The sequence below is a fragment of the Lissotriton vulgaris genome, chromosome 4_1 (genome assembly GCF_964263255.1).
Source record: "Lissotriton vulgaris chromosome 4_1, aLisVul1.2, whole genome shotgun sequence".
In the NCBI taxonomy this organism is placed as follows: Eukaryota; Metazoa; Chordata; class Amphibia; order Caudata; family Salamandridae; genus Lissotriton; species Lissotriton vulgaris.
Genome location: NC_141691.1, coordinates 617,324,200 through 617,352,189, shown reverse-complemented (window position 1 = coordinate 617,352,189; position 27,990 = coordinate 617,324,200). Strand labels below are relative to the sequence as shown.

The following is a 27,990-nucleotide window of genomic DNA, read 5'->3' as shown; positions in this document are numbered from 1 at the left end:
GGAATGGCTCTAGGGCGGGGCGCCCGCCCGCCTAATCATTGTGGTTCTTTCTCGTTGATATGTTTGCCTGGGGTGAGATGTGCATTTGCCTTGGTTCTCTTGGGGGTACGCAGCTCGACGGAGCCCAGCAGCCGACTGGGTGCTTACAGCGGACGCTCCAGAGCCAGACCAGAGGAGTCACGGCCTGAAATCGACTCTGAAACTGGGACTGTCTTAAAGGGACAGTGAACGATTAATCCCAGTTGTGTGTTAAGCAGAGGTATGCTCCACCGCCCACCTAGGGAAATCCTGTTTGGAATTTGACCCAGAGTCTGGGACAGTACACGGCCAATTAGCTCTCCAGTTTTTACAGTGTATTTATCTTGTGTGAACTTTTTGTTTTCTTTGGCCTGTAAAGGCATACTATTTGAATTATATAACCTGGCCGTATCTGAGTTCTCAATAGGGTCCATTCTTCTATTAAGACTCGCTTGGCCCTTAATAATCATCAACCCAATTACTTCAAAATGGTGCCTATACGGCAACCCTATCGGGATTTATACTCCACAATTGTCGTCTTGTTTACCAAAACTTTGCACTAAACAGCGCCATGGAAATAGGACTTGTCTGTGGCCTTGGCCATAAAATAAACAAAGAACTAATAATACAATTGGATCAAGGTTCTGGTACCCTCTTCTTCAGGTAGAACTCAGCCGCTGCTGGATTCTCTTCCACTATTAGATCTACCAGAGTTATAAATCCTGTTTGCTACAGTCAAGAGCGGCTCACCTAAAGACCCAGTTCCCTTACGAGCGCTCACGCAAGTAGCAGGGGTAGGGCTCCCGGTGATTCTAGACCTAGTCAACTCCTCACTCGCATCAGGAGTGGTCCCTCATGCATGGAAGGAGGCAATGGTGAAGGCTTTGTTGAAGAAACCCTCCCTTGGCCCTTTGGTCCTGGGAAACTATCGTCCAATCTCACTCTTACCTGGGATCAGTAAAATCACGGAAAAACATGTCAATGGGTTACTTTCCTCCTTCTTGGAGACCCATAATCTCCTCCATCGAACCCAGACAGGTTTTCTGCCCTCTTCAGGGAACAGAAACTGCTCTGATCTCGGTTGTGGAGGAAGCCAGGAAAGTAGTGGACTCGGGCGGCCCAGCGGTAATCTTGATGCTCGATCTCAGTTCAGCATTTGATACTGTGAACCATCAGATTTTAATTCAAAGGCTGCACGACTTGGGTATCTCCGGATCCGCGACGGCATGGATCCAGTTGTTCCTCGAAAATAGGTCCTTCCAAGTCTTCCACAGCTGAGCTATCTCTAAGAGAACCCCCCTCTGCTGTAGAGTCCCACAGGGCACGTCATTGAGCCCCACCCTCTTTAATGCCTATACCTGCACCCAAGCCGAGGCAGTTCTTCCTTTTGGGATCCACATCGTCACGTATGCTAACGATACACAATTGGTGATTGGACTTAACAAATCTGACAGTACCTCCCCTGATCCCTACAAGTGCCTTCAAGAGATAGCCTCTTGGATGAGTGACTCTTTCCTGAAACTTAACGGAGATAAGAGTGAAATCATGGTCTTGGGAAATCGCTTATTATTCAACGTGAAAGATATTTGGCCTACCATTCTAGGTCCTGCCCCCTCGCCTAAACCCCAGCTTAAAAGCTTGGATGTTTGGCTGGACCAAGACCTTTCCTTCAAACCCCAAGCCAGAAAGACAGCCGCAACCTGTTTCGGCATTCTTCAAACTGCGCGAAAAATTCTTCCCTTTCTACCGTTTGGGGCGAGGAAAATCATGGTACAAGCTCTGGTCTTGTCCAGGTTGGATTATGCCAACGTGCTATATTTGGGGTCTCCGCTGGCTACCATCGCCAGGTTACAAACTACCCAGAATCAGGCTGCCCGATTACTGCTTAATGTTCCTAAAGCTCAATCAGCCAGACCAGCTCTCAGGGCTCTACATCGGCTTCCTATCCAGGAGCGCATAAATTTCAAATCACTAGGTATTGTTCATAAATCCTTCCATAACCAAGGCCCTCCCATTCTGAAGAACATTGTACAGCGGTATGAGCCTAATAGAACCCTCCTCTCTAAATCTTTACTCCTGGACTCCATTCCTAAAATCAAGAAAACCAGAAGTGGAGGTCGACTATTCTCTCTAAATGCCGCAAAACTGTGGAATTCTCGAACCCAATCATCTTTCCTTCCGCAGATCCCTCAAGACGTGGCTATTCCCATAAATCTCGTGTATCATCTGCCCGGGGGTCTACAAGCGCTGGGATGCTTTTGGGTAGCCATGCGCTACATAAATACCATTTCAATTCAATTCAATTCAATTCAATATCTGCCCTTGTCAAGTCCCCTCCTCTCTCATCCAAACTGGCCCAGTACCACCGCCAATGTCACAGATAAAGCTGCCCATGACCATCCCTCTTCCCCCTCTACCGTACCTCTTCATAACACAGCTTCCCTCCTCAGACGCTCAGTGTCAGGGGCTGCGTCCATTGAAACTGATAGCCTCCTCAAGCCCTATTCTTCAAACACAGACACCAACTCGAGTACGAAGGGAATAATTCAAACAATTCACTCTAACCCGAACAGAGAACCCCACCACAACCGCAGAGTCATAAATAATGAGAACCTCAAGAGAGTGAACATCAATCAGCCTCCTTCCCCCCATACTCCGGCTACACTCAAATGCATACTACTCAACTGCAGATTTGCCAACAAACATGCCTCTGAGATCTTCGACCTCATAGAACATAATGAGATAGACATCATTATCCTGACAGAAACTTGGCTCAACCCTTCGTCCACTCCGATCCTAGATCTCTTGGTGCCCCCTCCCATGACATAATTCGTCTGGACAGAGTTACGAAATTGGGAGGTGGCCTAGCCTGTATACATCGAAGGACACTTGCGATTTCCCTCTCAGAATCCTCTTCCCCATTAACCTGCGAATACCTTTGCCTCAACATTTCCAGTAACAAGCATCTGGTTTGCAAACTCCATACATTCTATCACTCTCCGGTCGACAACCTACCATTCATTGAACAATTAATAGAAATCATATCTGACAACGTGGATTCAAGGTAGCCCCAAATCTACCTGGGAGACTTTAACCTTCATTGATCAAACCCTAACGACCAAGCTGTAGCATGCCTCAATTCCTTCTTGAAGGATCACAATTTGGTTCAATATTGTGACCAGCCTACCCACAGGAAAGGGGAATTCTTGACCTCATTTCTAAAGGACATTCAATTACTCTGGACTCCATCATACCCTACGACTGGTCGGACCATCACGTCATTTCCTTCCATATCAACGTGGAGGTATCTCAGAGTAAACCTCAAACTACTAAACAAAAAAGATCTGGAGAAGAGATCTCAGAGACATTAACACAGCTGACCTAGCAACCCGCTGTAAGTGTGCCCTCTCTCTTCACAGAGACTTAGTTGAAGTACATGCACTCACAGACTTCTATAACTCTTCTATTTTTAGCATCATGGACGATATTGCTCCACTCCAGCAAAAAAATGTACCCTCAAAAATATCGAAACCTTGGAGTAATAGCAACCTAAATTCGGAACGTCGCAGTCTTAGGGCCTTAGAGCGCTCCTGGAGATCCACTCCTTCAGCGGACCATCTAAAAAACCTTAGATCAGCTAGAAGCTCTTATAACAAACAAATCAAGACAGCCAAGGCAGAATATTTCAGATCCCAACTTAACCAAGCGACTAATCGACCCAAGAAACTGTTCGAACTGGTTAAACAACAATCTGTCATAAAATCCAACCGATCAGCTTCGGATGTCAGTCCTCCCTCATGTTTTGACTTGGCCGACTTTTTTACTGAAAAAATTAGACTTATTAACATTGATCTAGAAACCAGGAGGTTTCTTTTAACATCCAACGGTCCGGCAACCTCCCTGGCCACACCAGACAAGGCTGCTCCACTTAGCAGAGGTATCAAGCACAACGCTTCCTAGAACACCTTTACCATCCTAAACGAAAATTAAATCAATAAGGTCCTTTGGAGTATCAACCCATCTAATCATTTCAGTGACCCTTTACCACCCACCATCTTCAAAGCAATTAAAGATTCTATATCCCCCATCTGGACAAACATCGTCAACGCTTCTCTCTCATAGGATACAATCCCAGACTGTCTAAAAGAGGCCCAGGTAACACCTATTCTAAAAAACCTACAGCAGACAGTACAGATCAACTTCCGCACCATCTTCAGCATCCCTACACTAGCCAAACTCTTGGAAAAATGCGTCCAGTCTCAATTATGTGCGCACATCTCTAGGAATCACATTGGAAAAACATCTGAATATGAAGTCCCATATCAGCAACATAAGAAAGGAAGCTAACCACCTTCTGAGAACTCTCAGGAACCTCAAACCTTTCTTACCTCAAGCCGATTTCAAGCAGGTGGTTCAAGCGCTTGTTCTACCGAGACTTGACTATGCTACGCCATGCGGTCTCCCAAAATACACTTTGGCTCCGCTAAAGGCATCATTGAACGCTGCGGCCAGACTGATAACGGGCACAAAGCGAAATGCCCACATCTCCCCGGTCCTAAAATCTCTAAACTGGCTGCCCTACGAAGCTAGAATTCAACTAAAGATTGCATGCTTATCACACAAAGCCCTCCACTTCAAAACCCCCGTTTACCTGGCACAAAAGTTAAAACTATCCGGAGGGGGTAGTCCTTCGAGGAGTGCTATTTCCTTCCTCCTGAAACCCCAGATCTTCAGCAAAAAGAGAACATGTCAACGAGCCTTCTCGGGCTCCGCTCCAAAAATATGGAACTTTCTTCCACCGGAAATCCCGAGAATCTCCTCCAAGGTTGCTTTCAAACTGGAAGCAAAAAGATTCCTCATGAACAAATTATTACCTTCATAAGAAGAGCGAATGTCAGCTCTTAGCGCATTGGACACTCTTCAAGAAAGGATGTAATTCTGTTATTTCACTATTGTATTTTCTCCCCTTTGCCGTTATGTTTCAATGCCTAGCACATTATACGCCTAGCCAAGGCCTATATTGGGTCTTTTCTTGTGGACGATTTATGCATTGCCTATGTATATTCCCTATTTGAATCTCGTACAGATATGTTACCTCATTCCCTCAATTTGTAAAGCGCTCTGATATCCTTCGGGATTAAGTTTGCGCTATATAAAACTTTATGAATAAATAAATAAAATAAATAACGCCGCAAAGCTTTGGAATGCCCTCTCCCCTCAGCTACGCCTGGAGTTCAATCTTTTGGCCTTACGGAAACTTCTCAAAACATGGCTTTTCCAAAACCCGCCTAGTAACCAGTCTTCTCTGTTTGCTGCTCCTATTAGCGCTGGGATGCCTTAGGGTAGCTATGCGCTCTATAAATATCTTGACTGTCTGGCTTTGAAGTGAGAGGGGCTGGGGATGTGCATTGTGTTCAGACAGCCACTTGAGGGGGGGGGGGTGTTAGGTGTGTCCAGCCTTTCCAAGGTGAGTCAGGGCTGAGCTTAATAGACCTGGGCTGCCTTTAGAGTAGGGGGGAGGAGATTTTCTTGAACCTGAATGGCCCTGGTCTGTCTTACACAATGTCGTCTCCACCTCCTACCAGGAAGCTGCACCAGAAAGGACAGAATTGGTTTTGACTGGGCATAGATCTTCTCTGCCACCAGAGAACAAAAAACGTGCCTGTATAAATAGTGTGGCCCAGACCCCAGAATTTTAGAATGCTTTTGGGAATTCAAGAGGAACTTCTGCCAAGGAGAAAAGCTGGAGAAACTCGAGGAAGAGTACTGCCCCTTTGCTATGTGCTGTCTAAGGTTGGTCTACAGTGGCTGTTTCTGCCAAACTGTGCGTGCATCCTGCTTAAGAAAGCATCTCCAAGGGCTTGAAGTGGAGCTTGCCCCCGGCTCAAGACGTCTCAGGAACAGCAAAGACCTCCCCATCCTTCTGGGATTAGTCGCTGGTTCCGCTGGTTCCAGTCGCCCCAGAAGAAAAGAGCAGCCAGCTCCATCTCCAAGTCTGTCATAGACTCAGCGTCCTGAAAGCACTGTACAGAGCATCGCCTCATTTTGCAAAGCAACCCTGGTCTCGCCGACTTCATCAACGAGCCGCTGCTTGCACCGCGTCCTGTGGGCTTCACTACACGCTGCACAGACGTCACAGACTCCGTTGCTGCCCGACTCGAACATCAACCAGCTCTGTCACTGCACCGTGACTTGCCAGCCCCGCATCGAGCACCATCTCACCCTGCAATGCAAGCCTTGGTCTCCCGACTCCATCAATGAGCCGCTGCCTGCATCGCCCCGGGAAGACACCACACGCTGCAAAGCTTCCAACTCACATCGCAACCACAACGGCTGCCCCGACCGACTCACATCAACGCGGTGGCTGCAACAAGGGAGGTACTGTCTCAGAGTCTGTCCACGCTTTAGCTAACTCGTACCAACGCGGTTGGCTGGAATTGTTAGACTCTATCGTGGTCAGTATCGCAGTACCCCAAAAGGAGCTACTGGTGTGGTGTCCATTTGTGGTGTTTTAACTGTGTTACTGTATGCATGCACAAATGCTTTACACACTGCCTCTAAGATAAGCCTGTCTGCTTGTGCCAAGCTACCAAGTGGGTGAGCAGGGGTTATTTTAGAAGTGTATCCCCCTTACCCTGACTAGGAAGAAGGGTGCCTACTTGGACAAAGGTACCTACCTCTGCCCACTAGATACCCCATTACTAACAAGATACAACTCTGAATACACATCAAACACAGCCCAAACATGCAACTAACTTGTTATTATGGCAGTCAACAACACATGTCACCACAAGCTGCTTAACACACATACATCTTGGGTATGTACGCTGACTGGCATTTCTCTGGTGTCACACTAACTCATTCACACTACTGATAAAATATCCACAAATCAAATAAAACTCCAATCTAAAAAAACACTCCCCTAAAACAATTCATAGTAGTCCCTGTACTACTATAAGCGATGTGATGCCTTAGTGATTTTCAGACTGTGCACTACAGGATTACCAAATCACCACAACGGGGCCCCACTGAACCAAGAGGTTCCCATATTTTGGCATAGTTATAGGCTAAAAGTGATTTGAACTATAAATTTCCATGAACCTGACAAAAAAGAAATGTTATTTTTCCCCTGAACTGGACCATAGGACTGGAGAAACAGATGTCGGCATTGCACAGTGCCGGAAATCACCAAGTTAAAGTCAGCATATATATTTGTCTTTCAAAAATGTGTCACCAAACAACGGGGGGCTGGCCCTCCCAGACGTGCAACTATATTAGTGGGCCTCCCAGCTGTAGGTGGTCAACGATTGGATGTATGCGGACAGGTCAGAACCAGCCTACAGGGTGGACCAACTGGTAATGCCGGATGGCAACTGGGAGACAATGCTGTATGCCCGTAGGCTACGGGCAGACTGGCCCCCGCACACAGGAGTGGTGGTTCGGTGTTGGAGGGAGGCGAACAGGTTCCTGGGGTGGACGGGCTCCCTGACGAGCAGAAATCCTCTATGGCTCGTGGCCAGACAGGATGGTGTTCGGGGCTGGAAACTCATGGGCATAGAATACTTGGGGGATGTATGGAAAGGGAACGCCACCGCTCGTTTGACTACCTAAAAAAAGAGAATGACCTATTAGACTTGCAGCGCTATCAATACCTGCGCCTCACGCACCCACCCTACGCTCACAGATCTGGAGTGGCAGGTCTATTCGGGAATATTCCCCCATGGAGGATAGACTGCTCCTTGATCCCATCACTGAGAAACCCACTTCCACTAGCTAACGCAAGCTTATAAACAACATGCCTGACCCGTTAGTGTTGTTGCGGGAGAAATGGGCCTGCGATATTGGTCCACTGGAGGATGACCACTGGATGGATGCCCTGCAAAGCCCACGAGAAATAGCGATCCGTGTCCGGTTCCGGCTGGTGCAGCTTAAAATTTTACACCGCATGTACCACCCTCGCACTCACTTGTATAATTGGGGTGAGTGTCAGTCGGCCCTCTGTATGCGGGGATGTCGGGAGGATGGCTCCTTCTACCATATATTGTGGGAGTGCCCCAAGATCGTGCCCTTCTGGATCAAGGTCACAGACACGATGACGTTGGTGGTGGGCTGTCCGGTCCTACGGGAGCCCTGGTGGTTACTTTTAATGATTACTGGGGCTACTGACTGGTCCAGGCATAATGAAATATGGTTGGCGCTGGCGGCCAGGGTTGCGAAAAGAAACTGCCAGTGCCTGGGGGCGCAGGCTCCTCCGCAATGGAACCAGTGGTTACGTGACCTAGATTAGTGTCAGAGAGCGGAGGAGACCATTTACAAGAGCAGAGGCTGTACCAAGAAATGGAAACAGATTTGAGGGCCTTGGCGGAAGTATAGGGAGAAGAGGGGTGGTTCGGGTTCAGGGATTCCCAATTGAATATTCTGTTTGTGCTTTATGCCGGCCTTGTGATAAACTGTGAAATGTCTGAGTATCACATGCTATTTGAACAATGTTCTTTAATGTCTGGTGATATGAGCAAAGTTAATAAAAAGATTTATAAAAAAAAAACAACAAAAAATGTGTCACCTACAATAAATTAAACATAATAAGCATTAAACTCAGACTTCGAAACTATAATCTGGATACTTATTATACAAGGCAAGTGCTTGTGGGGGGAGGTCTCTAAGAATAAAAACAATGACGATAAGATGCCTGGTAAAATCAAAACGTCGAAGTACTGTGTGAAGACATTGTTTATATATGAATTATGAGGTGGCATGCAAGTTGTGCACTTAAGTGTTTCACAACTAATGGGTACCATGACAAATTGCTAGAGCCCACCACGCTGAAACATTTGGTTTAACCAGATGGACGCAACATGCTTCAAAAAACAATATATGGAGGAGACCACAGTAGGGGGGGAAGAAATAGTACCTTATTCACGTTGGGAGCAGAGGATGGGCACTAATTACGTTGAATAAATCTGTACTCTGCCCCTGCTCCACTGAAAGGATCAGGAGTAACATTTGGCCAGTACTGGCCAATTAAGGAGACTGCAAAGAAGAGCGACACTGAAACCAACAAATGGTAAGCAATGGGAGGGCTCCAAGCCCTTTTTTGCGTGCCCAACAAAAATGAATGTATCCGTCTGTAACGCAACTGGTGCCGGATATCTTTGGGTCTAGTTCACGCTATATAAAACTCTAAAAAAAACAGTGTCACACAAGCGCACTGTTGCATGCTTTTTGTAGGCTCCACCCTAAAAAGAGAACACGGATAACCAGAAATTTTATATTGAACAGCTATTTTTCATGTTGTTGCCTTCATCATGATTTTTATGAACTCTGCAACTGTACAAACCCTGGATTTTACAGTTAAGCCAAGGAGGGTAAAATTCCATAAACTATTTATTCTTGTCGGGTTTCCTTTGCTTTTAAGAACTGAAGGATCAAGTAGATAAGAAAGGATGACGAACAGAAGATGTCAAAACTGCACCTGTCCTCAGCACTGTGAGAACGTATTCATGCTTAGATGAGATTCCTGTTAATGATTTTCTTCAGCTTAACTTGCATATTTTATTTTGTGCACACGTCTGAATCAACTATTTCAATATATGTCAATGATATTTAAACGGTATAAAAGGATTGTGTCAGCTACGTCTGGCAAAGTATACTTGGAAGCTCAATGCTTTGCATCTCTCAGGCTTAAGCTAAAATAAATATACCTCAAGGACTGTATTTGATTGCTGTCTCTCATTAACAGAAAAGTGTACCTGGTTAGTGTGTAAAGAAACTGGAGGCTCATCCGGGGATCACCAAGTCAATCCAGACGGACCAGAAGGAGCCGCGGTCAAGGGGCCGGTTGGTGAATCAACTGACTTTGAACTGCGTACCCGCAGAGCGGAATGCGTTTCCCGCTTTCGCAGACTGCGGAGATGACCAGTGCTACGATACACAAGGTTGACTGGGCTGGATCCAAAGAACTCAGAGGCAACACAGTCGTCGAGACCAGGTAAGGAGTATCATGGATGTGTGTAATGATGTGGATTGATATGAGAGACGTCTAATGATAAATATGGCAATAGGGACAGTACAGCACGCTGTACTTTCTTATGTTAAATTCCCACATGTTGATAATTTTTAGTGGCTAGTGGTGTGACGGGAAGCATTTTCATTGTGACAAAGAGGATTCACCATTACTACACAAAAATAATTATCTTATAAAAGTAGTGAAAAATGGGTAGTCATCGTAGCAAATTGTGTGATGTAAATAAACATTATGTAGACTAAGTACAGCCATGTCCAGTAGAAGGAAATCCAAAATGGGAGATGATGACTGTACAAGGGATGGAGACTGCACTGTTTTTGAATTTATGGCATGAATATACTGAAGAGTATCCCTCATTACAGTTTCCATTGAATGGCATTTTTTGGTTATGGTAAATTGAATTATCAAAGAGAATGTATGTTTGAGAAAGGAGAGTGGAAATTTAGACTGTTGAAGTTTGGTGTGCTAAATAGGTGGGAAAAATAAGCTAGGCAAAAACTTTTGAAGGAAGTAATGAAGACAGAGAGGGAGAAAACAAGGGGATGAATTTGCTGGAGATGAGGGAACATTATATGAAGGAAAGTAAGACATTTGCTGTATATAAACCAGAACTGATTGCCTCGGCTCCTTCCAATTCGAAGGACCCTATGATTGCACACATTTTCACTAACAGACCACACCCACCACCCTATCAAGCAACCTCTGATCAGTTAAAGCAAACACAGGTCATATCAGAAACCTTCAGTTCTGATATGTCTGCATTAGAAGAACTGGGAGACTTAGAAACGCCCTCATTTGCCTCCTGCTCCCCCCAATTTGCTGCCTACAAGGGGAACTGCTCCCAGTATTAAATTATTAAGAAGGACCATAACACCAAAAACATGGCACTAAGCAATATGCAGATAAGGAGGATAGCAATTCGAATACCTTTTACAAATACAGTGAAAAACTGTATAATACAAGAAATGGGAGAGGTTATGCATCCCTATGCAATAGTTAGAATTAAATAAGGTTTAAACAGGGTCAGCCGCAGGAGCGGACGCTGTCTAATGATTTCACCCATTATAACAGCAAATCTGAGACATCTGGCCTGATAGACACTTAATGTAATACTGCGTTTGCCCTTAATCTTGAATGGATTGACACATACCAATTCTAATGAGGCTCTATGATGGCCCCAATACATGAAGTACCAGGTTTCGATGCCAATAACCCTAGTTATCATGTACATGTCCCTAGACTAAAACCAAACTCATTGCCTTTTCCAAAGGCTATACTGATATAAGGGAAAGCTCAGATGAATAGTATACCAGGACATAAAGATATATATAGCACATAGGCCAATTAACATTAAATGACATAAATCAAATTTTTCCTGCAATCTCCTGCTTGATATATGAAAGACGTACCGGAAAGAAAACTTTGAAGATGCCGACTGGACCAATATATGCTACAAGACATGCCCAGAAAGCAGATGGTTAAGTGACTGATAAAGTAGCAGACTTCTCAGGCAAATTAATGGTTAGAATGTAAGAATTGGTGGCCCCTAAGAGACTAGATGGAACAAAATTGAACAGCTGTAAAAAATAAAAGGATGGAAATGTGACTGCCTTCTTCTACTGAATACAAAAGGTATTCTCTGCCCATAATGGGACGGATACTGCCCACGATGGGGCCAAACAAGCCCCCCTCCAGCTTTGCAAGTGGCCTCCAAGAGTGTTCAAGATTATCCATCCATACATGGTAGTAAAAGCCACTAACAGAATTATCGGTCATTAACCAATACTGAGAGAAAGGCATAGGAAGAACAGAATAAGGACAAGAAACACAAGGGGATAAAGAGTAAGGTAATTGCTCCAACAACAACAGCAAGGGAGAGTCAGTTCCACATTTGGGGACAACAGGGTTGGGGAGGAGGGACAAGGGGATCCTCTGCACCAATTTACAGACTCCAGACTGTCTAAATAGATAATGGGTGCCACAATTGCAAAGACCCTAATAATTGAATTAGAGCATGTCCGTTACTACAGAAAACTAACAGAGGGCACTCTATGTCACAAGGACATGCCCAAAGAGCATACAGAAATTCACAACATAATGACATGTCCAATAATGGCACCTATGCCGAATATTATACTAATGCTAAGAGAGCAAATGATGGACGGAATGCTGAACAATATCAAACATTCACCCACAGTACAAAGATCTTGGCCTAAATCATTTGTTATTTGCTCGCCATGCCATTCCAGCTTGGACCAAGACATATGCAAATCAGGTTTGACCCTGCTTCCCATGGAAACAGGTCACCCCAAACTGCCAGGCCAGGTCCTTCCCGGACTAGAAACAAGCATCCTGGGACCTGTTTCGGAGTATCACGTCTCATCAGCCAGGCTAGCTTGACTACTGTGGCATGGAGAGCACAGGACCTGCGTCTGTGCATATCCACCCCACTCGAGGTGACAAATGCAAAAAGAAAAATTGATGGACGGAATGCTGAATAATGTCAGACATTCCCCCCAGTACAGAGATCTGGGCCTAAATCCATTGTTTTTCTTGCTCACTATGCAATTCCAGCTTGGACCCAGCCATATGCAAATCAGTCTTGACTGTGCTCCCCATGGAAACATTCCAGCCTGAACTGTCAGGCCTGGTCCTCCCTGGACTGGAAACAAGCCTCCTCGGACTGGTTTCGGGGTATCACTCCTCATCAGCTAGGCTTGCTTGACTCCAGTGGCATGTAAAGCACAGGACCCATGGATGAGCTTGCCCGGCCCACTCGGGTTCACAAATGCAAAAAGAACAATTGGACAGAATGCTGAACAATGTAATTATTTATATTATACTAATGACACCACTCATAGGGGACACCAACACAACTACTCTGACAGACAGGCCAACGGATCCTAGATGGTAACAGGCTCCTTGCCGGATTATGATTTTGCCCACTAGGGTGACCCTGAAGGTAGAAAGTAATGGGAGAGAAATCCAGTGGAGCCACATAAGGTCCTATGTTGAAGCAATAGTAGAAGGACAGAAGGTGAAATTCCTCCTGAACATTGGGGCTGCCAATTGCTAAATTTCTGGGAAAATTATCCAACATGCACCCTTCTCAGGAAAATATAATACATCTGTGGGGTTTTCTAATATACTTGTGCATAGTCTCCTCACGGCCCGCTGACATATACCATTGGCCCAATAACAAATAAATATTGTTTTGTATTGACAGACAAATGCACCCTTAACTTGCTGGGCAAAGACTTAAAAAATTACACTCAACAATAAAATGCACCTCAGATGACTTATAACTTGAATGTACTGAAAACTCTCCTTTTCCCACTTTCTTCTTAGCCCAACCCCAAACTACAGTACTTCTATGGGTGTATGACAAAGTAGATAACAATGTTTGGGCCTCTGGTAAGAACAATGTGGGACATATGACAATAGCACCTGTACAAATAACTGTGAAACAAAATGTTCCCCTCCCACGAGTGCCAAAATACAAAATATCACCAGAGAGAACAGCGAATGAAAATAGTGATACAGGACTTATTTAAGAACAGAGTGGTAAAAGAGATATAGGGCTCCCTATGCAATACCCTGATCCTTCCTGTATTATTTGGAAAAAATTAACGAAGATGTTTTGGAGGTTTGTGTTTTTTATTCACATGCACTAAAAGCACAACTAGACCTTACATGACTGGTTCAATGGTGGCTGGTTGGATCCAGCATACAGGGTCGAACTGAGAGAGCTGGGCCTCCCAAAAATCCAAGCAATGATGCACGGAGGACCAGTACCCAAGGCCTTGCTGTGGTGACACACGCGGTTTTGCCGGTTTGGCGTGCGTCCCTGCGCTATACCTGGTGGAAGAATATCTGACCCAACAAACACCTCTCTGGCAAGTCATCTGGCTTAAAAAAGTGGGAGATTTAGAGGGGTTCCGGGCATGGGACTTTATTAATATTTTGCAGTTAGGTGATATATGGGTCGGAGAGCACATACGCTCATTCCAGGATCTGCCAACTTGCCATTCCCTCCATCCATCGCAATTCTATAAATATTTGCAATTACGCCACACTCTTAACACATGTATACCAAACGGCACAAAACTCACAGAATACACCTCCATAGAAGCACAGACCATAATGGTAAACCTAGAGAAAGAAGGGGAATCATGAATGTATCGGTCATTAACTAACAACGGCCCAACTACACTAGACCGGCTCCTAAGCCAATGGGAGAATTGGGTGGGTTCTCAGGAAGTGGAGGACTGGAGGGACGCCCTGATGGCTCCCAAAACTATCACTGCCTCAGCCAGGCTCCGCCTGGTCCAATTGTACTATCTTCACACTGCTTACCTCACTCCAGATTAGGCCTGTGATCAAATTCATCCTGTAGTCACTGCGGGCTAGAACCGGCATACTTCTACCACATATTGTGGACATACCCCCATCTCTCCCCGTATTGGAAAACACTAGAAACTGAGCTTACTGAAGTCTTGGGCTAGGAGGTTCCATAAAACCCCCTGAACATGCTCCCTGGGGGTCATGGACAGGTTGGACGCCTCTAGAGCGGATAAACTATTTCTGGGTATCAACTTTTCTGGAGAATAATAAGGCCCTACATTTCACCCAGACGGGCTTTAGACGCAAGCAGGACACGGAGACTGCCCTTATTGCCGTAGTGGAAGAAGCCAGGAAAATCGTGGATTCCGGAAGCTGCGCTGCTATTATTCTGTTAGATCTCAGCGCAGCTTTCGACACGGTAAATCACTCTATTATGATTCAGAGACTGAGTGACGTGGGGGTATCAGGTATGGCCCTTAAATGGCTACAGTCCTTTCTCACTGACAGAACCTTTGCTGTCTTTAAAGATGAGGCAATTTCTAAACAGATCCCCCTGCAGTACAGCATACCCCAGGGATCCTCATTAAGCCCTACCATGTTTAACATCTACATGAGGCCGTTGGCTAAGGTCGTACTTCCCTGGGGGGTCCAGTTGGTCACTTACGGTGATGATACCCAGATGGCAGTCTCCCTTTCCAGGCATGACGCTTATGGCAATAACCTTTCTTCTTGTTTAAGCAAAGTACTTGAATGGATGGATGAGTCCTTTCTTAAACTTAATGGATCTAAAACCGATATCATGATGCTAGGACATATGGCCCCTAACAATTTAGACCCTTGGTGGCCTAGTTGCCTTGGCCCGCCCCCATCCCCAAAAAAACAAATCAAGAGTCTGGGAGTTTGGCTAGATCCCAATCTAAGTTTCCTTGTACAATCTCACAAGGTTGCGGCCACCTGTTATGGCCCGATTAGACTGATAGGAAAGATCCTGAGTCTCCTTCCTTTTGAAGCCAGGCGTCTGCTGGTCCAATCACTTATTTTATCGCGTCATGATTACGCGAATGCAGTCTATCTGGGCGCTCCTCAGGGAACTATTCAAATCCTACAGATTGTTCAGAACTGTGCCGCTCGACTGTTAATGGATGTCCCTAAGAGGAGTTCGGCCAAATCAGCTATACGTTAGTTGCACTGGCTGCCAGTGCAGCAAAGGATCTGGTTCAAGGCCATGTGCACTGTTCATAAGTCCATTTCGGACAACGGACCGGCCTTGATCCAGCCTATGTTTCCACTCCATCAGATCACCCGGACTCTTGGATCGAACCATAAAAAATGTCTAATAGTCCCTAGGATTAAACGGGCACGTATGGGTGGCCGATGTTTTTCTCTACATGCTGCAAAATTCTGGAACCAGCTCCCCGACACCATTCAGTTGGAACCCAACTATTTCAGCTTCAGGAAACTGCTGAAGACCTTCCTGTATCCTTGAAGAGTGAGGAATGTCTAGGTTTCTAGATGCTCTGGGATGCCCCTGGCTAGCCATGCGCTATATAAATGTGTATTCATTCATTCATACTGCTATTATGGTGGCCAAGAGAGACATCATTACTGCCTGGAAAAAAAAACAAGTGTAAATATGTGGCATAGAGGGGTGGACTGGTGCGCCGCGCAGGAGAAGCCTCTTTAGAAGGCCAGGGGATGCCCAGCCAAATACCACAGGATATGGGGCAAGTGGTTGGGACAGATTGAGTAAAGGAGTTACTTATCTCTTCTTTTTGACTAACCTGTACGAAATCTTGTGGGAATATGAATCGTAATGTATGTCACAGCCCTGCAGGGAAACAATCTATCACTGTTTTTATTTGCATTGCCTAAATGTGATGTACTGTTTCATTTGTTCACTTAAAAAATCAATAAAGATTGAGTATTAAAAAAAGCACAATTAGACACCTTTCAATGGGGAAATGAGACTGGACTCTAAAAGAGTGAAAGCTATATTGAATATTCAACCCCCTACAACACAAGGACAAACCTTCTTGAGTAGGACAGATTATTGCCGACAATGGATCCCTAAACTTTCTTTCCAAACCCTTGCAAAAATGTCACAACTAAAGAGATTCTTGGTTACCCAGTGCATCTTTATGTACCTCACTTTAGAGACATACTGTGAAAATGTAAACACAACATTTGACAAATTCCACACTAACAAATTATGAGTTATGTTTGTTCAGCCCTCATGTTACCATACATCAATGTAACACACTTAATCCAGCAACCCTCTTGCACTTTCCCCAGAATAATACTGACATGCCCCATGATTGTGTACTGATCACAGAAGAACAGACCAAAGGGAGAATAGATTTATAGGGCACACCCTTGTCCTCACCCCGGTCCACCTCAGGCTTAACCACCTGATCGATGTGGAGGGTGACGGGTAAATTGAATCCCTTGCCTGCCTGACTACCGGTGGGACGTAGAGAGGCAGAGCTCCGATGGTCACGAGACCTAGAGCCCCTTCCTCTACATTAATCAGATGGTGGCTGTCCCGCGCAGCGGACGCCCACTAGGAGTGCAGCGAGCACAGTAAGTCATTAGACGCCAAGAGAGACATTGTTTTTAAAAATCGCCGCTTGTTCTAGGCGCTTCTTTTTAACCACTGAATTGCACTGAATACCTTTTAAAAAATCACTTGTACTCACCCAGGTCCACCGCAGAATTAACAGCCTGATTGATGTGGAGGGTGACAGGTAAATTGAATCCCTTGCCTGCCTTACTACCGGTGGGACGTAGAGAGGCAGAGCTCCGAAGGTCACGAGACCTAGAGCCCCGTCCTCTACATTAATCAGATGCTGGCTGTCCCGCGCAGCGGGCGCCCCGCCGGTGCACCAAAGGCAAGTCCGTCTGCGGCCGACCGGGGCTAGGGGCCACAAACCCTGCCCCTTCTTCCACCCTAGCCAGAAGATATAGCTCTGACTCACTGCACAGACTCAGAGCAAAAGCCCCACCACCCTGCCCCACCATCTGCAATCCACTATACCAGAATCTAACTTGCCCCCAGTGTGGATTCCAGCCCTCCTCCACCCTCCCAACCAAAACTGCACAGCGAAGTATCCTCCTTCTAAACTGTAGATCCCTCCCAAAACACACCACTGAGATCTCACTACTACTAGAAGAATATAGCCCTGATGCCCTGTTTCTAACCGAAACTTGGCTCCATCTCGAGCAGACGCCGACATCGTCCAGGCCCTACCCAAAGGATACCAAATTGTGCGCGAAGACCGCACAACTGGAAGAGGAGGCGGCCTAGCGATCATCTACAAAGATTGCTACAGCTGTCGCAGCTCCCCTCACCGAAACTCCAACTGCGAAAGTCTTTTATTCGCCTTAGATTTCTCCCCCACAAACACTCTGTCAGGAATACTTATATACCATCCTCCTGGGACCCAGGGACAGATCCTTGACTCCCTTCCATCCTCCATAGCTAACTTAGTGTGTAGCTCTTCTAACTTCACTCTCCTGGGAGATTTTAACATCCACTTTGACAACCCCTCAGAAAACAACGCCTCAGAAATAATTTCCAGTCTAGCTGCACTACAGCTCCAACAATTAGTGCTAAAACCTACCCATTCTAAGGGTCATCTTCTAGACCCCATTTTCACCAACTGCCCAGGTCTTTTGGCAGGAAATCCTTTGCCCCTGCCATGGACTGACCATTTTCTAATCCCTGCCTCCTGGGGATGCCCAGCCCACCATCAAGCATCCAACATAGCCACCCGGAAGGAACACAACTGGTCCAAACTTCCCCTAGCAGAGTGGACATCAGCCTTAAACTCCTTCAAACCACCCTGCAATGCGGATCCTTCCACTGCCAATGAGAACTTCAACAATTGGATCTCAAACTCCCTAGACTCCGTTCTCCCCATCACTATAACGAAACCAAAGCGCACCACTAAGAGCGCCCCCTGGTACTCCCAGGACTTACGAGAAAAGAAACACCAATGCAGAAAACTTGTGAGACATTGGCGCCTAGACTACTCTCTCCCCAGGAAAACGGCGTACAGAGCCGCAATACACACTTATAAAAATGAAATTAGAACAGCACTAGCTACTTTCTATGAGAGCAAGATCAATGCAGCTGCATCCAAACCAAAGGAAAATTTACAAAAAGGCAAAATCAAATCAAACCTACAGAAAAACATCAAACCCCCCTCAATCCCCAAGCCCGCTGTAACGACCTGGCAGAATTCTTTCACAATAAAATACAAACCATCTACTCCTCCTTCCGCCATACCCAAGCCCCAACTCCACTAATCACTCCTTCTGAACCACTACCACACATACCAGTGACAATTGTCAACTTCCCCCTACTGGACCTACCCTCACTACAATCCATAATGCACCGTGTAAAATCCGGATCTCCCAACGACCCAGCACCATCCACGTTCCTTGCAGGCAGCCACCCCACACATCCTTCCCACCATCTTAAACTACTCAACACCTCACTAGCCACCGGAAGTGTCCCGCTTCCTTGGAAACGGGCCATAGTCAGAGCACTCCTCAAAAAACCCAACCTAGACCCCAATATTCCAGGAAACTATCGACATATATCCCTGCTGCTCTGGCTCAGCAAGATCTTGGAGAAACACGTCAATAAGACCTTGACGGAGTTCCTAGAGACCCACCAGCTGCTCCACCCTACCCAAACAGGCTTTCGACCCATGCACGGTCCCGAGACTGCCCTTATCAATGTGATAGAAGAGGCAAGGAAGATCACAGAGCAGGGAGGCACTGCAGCCATCATCCTGCTAGACCTAAGTGCCGCCTTCGACACTGTAAACTACAGCATACTACTGCATCGACTCACCAACCTAGGAGTCTCATCTACAGCACTCTCATGGTTCGAAGCCTTCCTGAAGGAGCGATCCTTCCAGGTCTTCGAAGGCGACACTGCCTCCATCAGCAAACCCCTCGACTGTGGCGTGCTGCAGGGATCTTCCTTAAGCCCTACGCTTTTCAATGTGTACATGAGCCCCCTTGCTGAGATCGTCCGCCCATTCGGGCTAAAAATAATCACCTACGCAGACGATACTCAGCTAGTGGTGGCCCTGAGTCAGTCCCACATCGCCCGCATTAATCTTAGGGACTGCTTGGAGGCTGTGACCTCTTGGATGACATCTTCCTGTCTGAAACTAAACAGAGACAAAACCGAGCTAATGCTACTAGGTCACCGCCCCAACCCCAAAATCGACCACCTCTGGCCTACCTGCCTTGGACCCCCTCCGCTGTCCAAGGACACAATCAAGAGCCTTGGAGACTGGCTGGACAAGTACCTCAACTTCAACTACCAAGCAGCAAAACTATCAGCCACCTGCTTTGGTCTACTCAGGCTTATATGAAAAATTACTTTCCTCCTACCCTTAAATGCCAGACGGATCATGATCCAAGGCTTAATCCTATCACGTCTGGACTTTGGAAACGCCCTCTACTTAGGGGCTCCACAGTCCACCTTGAACAAGCTGCAGGTTATCCAGAACTGTGCAGCTCGCACCCTTCTTCAGATCCCACGTCGCACCCCAGTTAAAACAGAACTTAGGAAGCTCCATTGGCTCCCCATCAGGGACAGAATCACATTTAAAGCCCTGTGCATCACAAATCGAGCCTTCTGGAAATCAGGTGCTACTATCAACCACACATTGGTCACCCCATACCAACCAAACAGACAGCTCAGATCTACCCTTTCACACCTTCTCACAGTACCCAGAATCAAGAAGGTTAGATGTGGCGGACGTTCCTTCTCCTACAACACAGCCAAACTCTGGAACTCCCTACCCCTCAATCTACGTGGGGAACCCAACTTATTGTCTTTAAGAAAAAAGCTCAAAACCCAGCTGTTCAATGACTAGGACAGGCTCCCCCTGCCCTCCCACACGCGATTGTCCGTAGCGCTAGTTCGCCTCAGGGTAGCTACTGCGCTTTATAAATATTCTTTTCATTTCATTTCACACCGGTGGAAGAAAGAGATTGTGACTTATGGGCTGATTTTAAGGATGGGACAACTACTGCAGCCTATGCGGTTACCACCTTACACAAGGTCATTAAAACCTGTAGACTATTAGAATTATCAGCATAATGAACCAAGTTAATAGCATTAACAAGAGCCTGTGAGCTGAGCACTGAATTAAATGTGAATATATATATATACTTATAGCCAGTATGCTTTGGGAGTTGCACAACATTTTTGCAGTCTTTGGGCAGAAAGAGGTGTCCTCATGCCTTAAGGAATAAAACTACAACATGGTCCACTGATAAATTACTGAATGCTCATCATTGCCAAAAAGAGTATCTATCATCATGCACACAAAAAGGTAGTAGATGGCTTTTGCTGACGAGATAGACAAAGAGACTGCACAGAATGTTATGTTATACGCACATGTTTCCCATTGAATGTTTATTAAAGAGAAATAATGTGTGTTTAGTGATGGGGAAAACGCAGATTTGCAAAAAACAAGCAACTAAAGAAGAGATGCACAAATGGCAACAAAATGGTATTCTTGTGAATGGCTGTTGGAAGGATCAACATGGTTATCATTTCATGCTACCTGACAAACTATTATATCCTATGACATTTATGATGCATGACCCTTTCCATTTGAGAAGAGATTGCATTGTAAAACAGCATGAAACTGTTTTGAGAAAAGGTTAGTATACGTGAATGTGGATCAAAGGCTACCCTACTAAGCAATGTAATGCTATGACCACAGCTAAATGCTTGCTAAAAGAATGATTTCCTCTCTTGGGTTTGCCCCAGATGATTTCAAGTGGCCATGGGGTGTACTTTGTCAATACTGTAATGGAAGTGGTCTTTAAGGCAATGGGAGTACCAAAGAGGTTTCATTGATTATATCACCCCAAAGCAGCAGGTGCCATTGAAAGGAGAAATACATCCTGAAGAACAATATAGCTAACATAATATTTATATATATAACATTCTTCATCACAGAGACTTGGCTCCACAAGGCCTGACAACCCGATATCTCCTTAGCCCTTCCTCCTGACTATCAGCTGACCAGGTTGGACAGGAAAGGTGGCATAGGGATAGCTTTTAGGGCCAACACTGGCATACAAACCATTGACTCCGTCCAAGCGTCTTGGGGAGAAATCTGCATATTTAAAATAAACAGCATTAGGTAAGGAACATGGAGAGGGGCCTTACTCTATCGCCCCCCTCCCCCTCCCCCCAGCAACAAAAGTCTCTTTACCAGCCATTTAACGGAGGCAATTGCACTGCAGGTCCTCGCTGTGGGCAACTTCCTCCTCCTGGGGGAATTTAATTACCACGCAGAACTACCATTTGACCCCCACTCAGATGATCTTGTGACAATCCTCAACACTCTCGGCCTTGACCAACTGGTAAAGGGCCCCCACCCATACAGCAGGTCATACCTTAGATCTCCTATTTACTAACTCTCCCCAAGTAAAGGTCGACCAGCTAGTCCCTGTCTTGTGGTCTGACCATCATGTCCTTAAGTTTCAAATACTGGGTATAGAGGCCCAACCAAATCCATCAATAGAATCGCGTCCTAGCAGGCCCTGGAACAAAATAAACTTACACTCTTTCTCCACTCACTTTGCCCTCCTTTCACCACCCAAACTAGAGCTCCCAAATGAGGCAGCCAAGTCGCTCGAGCAAGCCATCACATCCGCCCTCGACAAAATTGCCCAGGTCAAACAAACTAAATGCCCTCACAAACTTCCCCCTGGTTCACACTTAACCTGAAAAATGACAAACTAGCAGCCAGAAAGGCACACACAAAGCGGCTCTGAGAAGCAGGACTATAAAACAAGACACCATTGCTATATGGACCATATAGCTGCCGCCAAAAAAACCTACTTGGGGGATAGAATCAATCGAGCATCCAACCCACAGAAAGAGCTCTACAAGATCCTGAAACAATTCACCAATCCCCCCTCTTGTCAACTAATTCAGACCTCCTCACAAGAGTGGGTTGACTCTCTCTCAGTCTTCTTCGTGAATAAAATCAGTATCATCCATAGCTCTTTCTCACAGCCAAAGGAACACCCCCTTCAGCTAGGAATCTGGTTACCTCCAGACTGCATCTTAACCTCCTCAAAGAATTCCACCCCACAACCGAGGAAGAAGTCCTATCAACCCTCTCTAGGATCATATCTAGCTCCCCCACTGACCCAGCCTCTGCCCAGATTATATCCAAAATCGGACCAGCCCTTAAACCCAGACTGACCAAGCTACTTAATAACTCACTGTCCCTGTCCACTGTACCTACCATCTGGAAAGAGGCCATAGTGAAACCCATCCTAAAAAAGCCCAACCCCTACCCCAAAGAGCACAATAATTACAGACCGATCTCCCTTCTACCTCTCTTTGGGAAAGTCCTGGAAACACTAGTAAACAAGCAACTGTCCAAACACTTTGAGAATAACAACCTGCTTGATCCCTCGCAGTCCGGGTTCCGGGCCTTCCACAGCACCAAAACGGCACTACTGGAGATGGTTGATAACATCAAACTCGCCCTCGACGTCAAACAACCTGCCATCCTGGTGCTACTGGACCTGTCTGCAGCCTTCAACACCATCTCCCATAGCATCCTCCTGGGCCGCCTGTGGGAGCTTGGTGTCGAGGGCACTGCGCTGAACTGGCTCAGGAGCTACCTTGTCGACCGCACATCTAAAGTCCAAATAGGAGCCTTCACCTCCAGTAGCCAGCCTATAGATATGGGTGTTCCCCAGGGTTCCATACTGAGCCCCACCCTCTTTAACTTGTACCTATCCCCCCTGGCTAAAATAATCAAAGCTTACGGCTTTGATACAGTATTAATCACCCATGGTCCAGATCCCACCTCTACGAAACTCAAATTTAAACAATGTATGACAAACATCAAGGATTTATTTATTTTGTTGCTTATATAGCGCCGGAATCGACCCCAACAGGTATCTCCGCGCTTTAGGTTCTACCAAGATACCAGATCATAAAGCCATGGTCATAGGCGCCCTAGATCTTACACAGCAGGAAACAAATGAGTTTTTAAAGATCTCTTAAAAGCATCAAGAATGGTGATTTGTCTTAAAGTTAGGGGCAAAGTATTCCAGAGAGTGGGGCCCTTATGAGACAAAGCACGACCTCCTTGTTTTGCCTTCTTAATCCGTGGGATCTGCAGCAATGATAGATTGCTAGATCGCAAGGAGCGAGTCGGAATATAAGGCTGAATAGTTCCGCCAAATATTTTGGACCAGATCCACAAAGACATCTGTGAATTATACAACAGATTTTAAACTCAATTCTCTGGCGGATGGGCAGCAAGTGGAGTTTATGCAAGAGAGGGCGGGACGGGGACCTATTTGGAGCATCAAGGACTAATCTGGTCGCCGTATTCTGGACCACCTGCAATCGGCTCAGTTGCTCCTCGTTGACTGAGAGGAGCAGTTCATTGCAGTAGTCCAATCTACTGACGACCAATGTCTGAACCAGTGTTTTCCTGCAGCAATCATCCAGAAAAGGGAATACACGCCTCAGGAGCCCAATGGTCCTGAAGCAGGTTCCCGCCACCAGATTTACATGTTCCTTTAGTAGTAATGTCTGGTCAAGCCGCACTCCCAGATTTTTTACTATCTGTTTAGGGCACGGAGCAGCTCCTAAGTCCGTAGGCCACCACTCAGGCGACCATAGGAGGGGGGCTTCTCCAAAAAGCACGACCTCCGTCTTGCTCACATTGCATTATAAGTAATTGGAGGTCATCCAGTCGGATACTGCTCTCATACCGGTGGCAAATGCATGTTTAATTGCCGGTGTCATGGTGTGGAAAGGAAACAAAAGCTGGGTATCGTCAGCATACGATACTGGGGTGAACCCATATTCTCTTACAATATCCGCCAAGGGGGCCACATACACATTAAAAAGTGTGGGGCTTAGGCATGAGCCCTGAGGGACCCCCTTAGTGAGCTCCCTGGAGCTCGAATAGTGGGAGCCCAACTTGACGGTTTGAGATCGTCCCAAGAGAAAGCTTTCCTGCCAGGCCAGAGCAGAGCCGCCTATTCCCACCTTTTGCAGACGACCGAGAAGAATGTCATGTGAAACCGTATCGAAGGCAGCGGATAAATCCAACAGCACCAACATCATGGAACCTCCTCTATCCTGTGTTATCCTGATGGTATTGGTCACGGAGAGGAGGGCCGACTCAGTGCTGTGGTTAGGTCTGAACCCAGATTGAGAGTGGTCCAGACCACCCGCTGCCTCGATAAACTTAGATAGATAGGTATTCACATGTTTCTCGGTCATCTTACTGATGTGAGGAAGGAGGGAAATAGGACGGAGGTTGGAAAGGTCCGACCATGGCAAGGCTGCATTCTTTCGAATTGGGTTCACCACCGCTGACCGCCAACCACCTCCAACTTAATGCCAGAAATACGGAGATCTTACTCTTCGGAAAGGCCCAACAACTGTGGACCGACGACTGGTGACCCTCTATTTTAGGGCCCTGCCCTGCACCTAAAAAGGCAGCACGCAATCTTGGCGTTATATTAGACACCAAACTTTAAATGTCTGACCACGTCAATCAGGTAGTGCGCACATGCTATGGGCTAATGCGTAGCCTGACAAAAATCTTTAAATGGATACCACTCTCCTCACGTATGCCATTAGTGCAAGGATTAACCATCAGCCGCCTTGACTATGGCAACGCCTTGTTGGCATCCATCAATGAAACACACCTAACAATACTTCAGGTCCTACAAAATACTGCGGCCTGACTAGTTCGCCCTCTGCCCCCAGTCTCAAGTCCCTCCACTGGCTGCCCATTAAAAAACTGATCACCTTTAAAATATGCTGTCTCATACATAACACCCTAAACAGGAAGGGACCCCGCTACCTTGCGCAGAAACTAATCACTTATCAACCCACAAGAACCCTCCGCTCAGCCAGCAAACATTTCCTAACCATACCAACCCGCACCCGAAAATATGACGGCCGATCATTCTCCAAAATTGCCCCTACTATCTGGAACACGCTGCCCATACACCTCAGAACAGAAAGTGAGCATAAGAAATTCTGTAGGTCCCTCAAAACCCTATTATTCTAACTCCTCTCGCCCTCAGCTCGTCCTCTCTGTTACTTACTCTGATTGCTCGTATCAGCGCTATGAGACCTAAGGGTGATATATGCGCTTAACCAATGTCAAATAACAATAACAACATATGAGCAGAATCCACACTGACTTGGGTGGATGACTTGCCACTTCCCTTTATGAGTATGCAAACTACCCCTGATACTGTACACATCATCCCACATGAAATAGTGACTGGATCGAACCTCACCGGTTAGTGGGGCCCAAAAACATTGCTTACAACACAAATAACTGATACTCTGCTATGAGAGTATTGTGTTGAATGGGCAGAATGTGGTTCTGCCATTAATAAACAGGTGAAAAACGCCTTGCCATTGCCTCTGCAGGGGCCTAGACACAATATTCAGCCTCACTATTGAGTGATGGCCAAGATATTTCAGAGATCTAATTGCCTACACCCACGCTGAAAGGATCCTGTACAAATTCTGCTGGCAACTCAAACAGGCATGAAATACACAGGAAATAAGAATTGGATTCATGCCTAAAATGTGAAAAGAGCTCCTTTTCTTCAGACCTTGCCACCGACTGCAGCACACTGGATTGCCCCAATGACTGTGCCACCTCAGCCCATAAAGGGCGTGGGCTGTCGATACAACATGCACTGATGCCCTACAGTAAGTCCATCCTCTTGACCCAACCAATTATAGTTTACTATCGGGTCCAGAGACGCGAAATACTAGTTGCCTATCACGGCCTAGTGATGGTGGAGAACCAGAAACAAAGCAGTCTCTCCCCGCAGCTTCGCTGTGCCGTCTCTTGCCTCCAGACCCCGACCTCCTCCTTGGGAGGTTCGAGGCTGCTGCCCGCTCCAACTGGAACCAGACTGCCTGCAACCACCGTAACCTTTCTTAGATGTTTTTTCCTTAATTATTCCCTGTTGTGCCACTGTTATTGTGCCCATCTGTGTCTTACTCTAATTCCACCACTGTTTTATCTTGCTCTAATTCCACCGCTGTTTTTATTTTCTCGTGCCTGGCTGTTCCTTTCACCTTTTGCAGCTGCTACACCTGCCACCCCTCCCCCCCCCGGTATTCCCCCGCTCCCGCCTCCCAGCCTCTCCTCCCTCCCACCTCCCCTACTTAATGGCAGCCGCTGTGCGGTCGTGCAGGGGATGCACGCTGCCGGCACCCCAAACGCAAGCCCGTCTGGGCCCGTCCGCGACCCCACTGCGGCCAGCACCAGTAACCCTGGACCTCCCACTACCCATCGCTACGACACCACCACCCTCCTCACACTCAACCCTGGAAGATGTAGAGAATGCCAACAGGCCTTGCCGAACACAACCCATGGCCAGTTCTCTCACCGCCACCCTGGCCTCCAACACAGCCGATGCCAGCACAGGCGATACCCTAAAATGCATCCTCCTCAACGTACGCTCCATACACAAACACGCCATGGAAATCTGGAACCTACTCGACTCTCTCTCGCCCAACATGGCCTTCTTCACAGAGACCTGGACCAATGCATCCTCCGCCCCGATATCAGTACCGCTATCCCAGACAGATACAAGATCCAGACGGCAGACCGCCCAACCTCCCAAAAGGGGGCCTCACCATCACCCACAAGAGCATCCTCCGCCTCACCACCTCCAGCCAAACCTTCCCCTCCACCGGACACCTGCACTTCCAGATCCAGACCACCCCCAAAGCCACACTCCCGAGGCACCCTAGTCTACAGACCCCCTGGGCCCGAACACCCTTCGCCACCACCATCACCGCTTCATCACACCCCACGCCATCGCATCAACAAACTAAATACTCATTGTAGACCTGACCTTCCGCTTCAACAACCCCAGCGACCCCAACTCCACTATCCTTCGAGACAACCTCGCCAGCATTGGACTTAAACAACTCATCAACACACCGACCCACAGAGCAGGACACACCATCAACCCCATCTCCGCAGAAGGAAACAGCGTCCAATTCAGCCACACAACATAGCCGCCATGGACCGCCAACACTGCGTACATTTCACCATCAACAAACCCAAGGCACCCAAACCAGCCCCACGCCCACCATGAACCAACTTAACTTCACCCTCACCTGAGACAACCACACCTGGGCACCCGACGCAAACAACGCACCCAGAGAACTCCACATCTGGATCTCTAACTGCGCAGATGAGCTCACCCCGCTACGCAACCCTGACAGACAATGCCCCAGGAAAGTCACCTAGTTCACCACAGCTCTCCAAGAAGTCAGGCCCACCTGCAGACGCCTGGCAAAGAACTGGAGAAACACCAAGACAAAAGAAAACCACACCACCTACAAGGACTCCATGATGGACTACCACAACCAGATCAGAGCCACCAAGAGGAATTCATCCACAACAAAATCCTGGCCAACTCCACCAACTCCTAGGAACTTTTCAGTGTCATTCAAGAATTCACCAACCCACGCAGCGAAGCCTTAGGCATCCCCCCCCCATCCCAAGACCTATGCAACAAGCTTG

At 46.8% G+C, this 27,990-nt stretch overlaps 1 protein-coding gene and 1 long non-coding RNA gene across 2 annotated transcripts in view; one reads left to right on the top strand and one right to left on the bottom strand.

Annotated features, from left to right (window-relative positions):
* The window catches only part of CDK13 (cyclin dependent kinase 13), an 841,634-nt gene that overhangs the window by 675,749 nt on the left and 137,895 nt on the right, over nt 1-27,990 (bottom strand). The gene's annotated exons all lie outside the window — the stretch shown is intronic.
* LOC147722338 (uncharacterized) overlaps nt 1-27,990 on the top strand; it is a 129,327-nt gene that overhangs the window by 41,848 nt on the left and 59,489 nt on the right. Inside the window, exon 2 of the long non-coding RNA XR_015309870.1 lies at nt 9,758-10,006. This is a non-coding gene — a long non-coding RNA (uncharacterized LOC147722338). The remainder of the gene's footprint in view (nt 1-9,757; nt 10,007-27,990) is intronic.